The following is a 1,152-nucleotide window of genomic DNA, read 5'->3' as shown; positions in this document are numbered from 1 at the left end:
ATGACAACTCGACAGATCGCACGGCTTTTGTGCCGGTGACTCATAATTCAAATTTCTGCCCTATAAAATTTTGATGGTAGGATAGTGGCCTATTATGATGGTGACGGGTGATGGAGAATTAGGGTTTGATTCCAGAGAGGGAGCTTGAGAAACGACTACCACATCCAAAGAAGGCAGCATGTGTACAAATTAGTCAATCCTGACACGGGGAGGTAGTGACAATAAACAACAATACCGGGCTCTATGAGTTTGGTAATTAAAATGAGTACAATCTAAACCCCTTAGCGAGGATCCAATGGAGGGCAAGTCTGGTGCTAAAAACCGCGGTAAGTCCAGCTCCAATAACGTATGTTTATGTTGTTGCAGTTAAAAAACTCGTAGATGGACTTAGGGGTGGATCGATCGGTCTGCCTCACGATGAGTACCGGTCTACTCGTCCCTACTACCGGTGATGTGCTCCTGGCCTTAATTGGCCGGGTCATTCCTCTGACGCTATTACTTTGAAGAAATTAGAGTGCTCAAATCAGGCCTACACTTGTATACATTAACATAGGATAACATCATAGGATTTTGATCCTATTGTGTTGGCCTTTGGGATCGAAGTAATGATTAACAGGGACAGTCAGAGGCATTCGTATTTCATAGTCAGAGGTGAAATTCTTGGATTTATGAAATACGAACAACTACAAAGCATTTGCCAAGGATGTTTTCATTAATCAAGAACGAAAGTTTGGGGCTCGTAGAGGGACTATGGACTTTTAGGCAAAGGAAGTTCGAGGAACTAACAGGTCTGTGATGCCCTTAGATGTTCTGGGCACACGCGCGCTACACTGATTTATTCAACGAGTCTATAACCTTGGCCGATAGGCCTGGGTAATCTTTGAAATTTCATTATGATGGGGATAGATCATTGCAATTGTTGGTCTTCAACGAGGAATTCTTAGTAAGAGTGAGTAATCAACTCGCGTTGACTACGTCCTTGCCCTTTGTACACACCACCCATCGCTCTTACCGATTGAATGGTTCGGTGAAGTGTTCAGATCATGGAGATGTGGGTGGTTCGCTGCCCACGACATCGTGAGAAGTCCACTAAACCTTATCATTTAGAGGAAGGAGAAGTCGTAACAAGGTTTCCATAGGTGAACCTGCGCG

Source organism: Gossypium hirsutum, unplaced genomic scaffold (assembly GCF_007990345.1).
Source record: "Gossypium hirsutum isolate 1008001.06 unplaced genomic scaffold, Gossypium_hirsutum_v2.1 scaffold_240, whole genome shotgun sequence".
Lineage (NCBI taxonomy): Eukaryota > Viridiplantae > Streptophyta > Magnoliopsida > Malvales > Malvaceae > Gossypium > Gossypium hirsutum.
The sequence above is the reverse complement of the archived record's forward strand: the minus strand, read 5'-3'. Positions refer to the sequence as shown.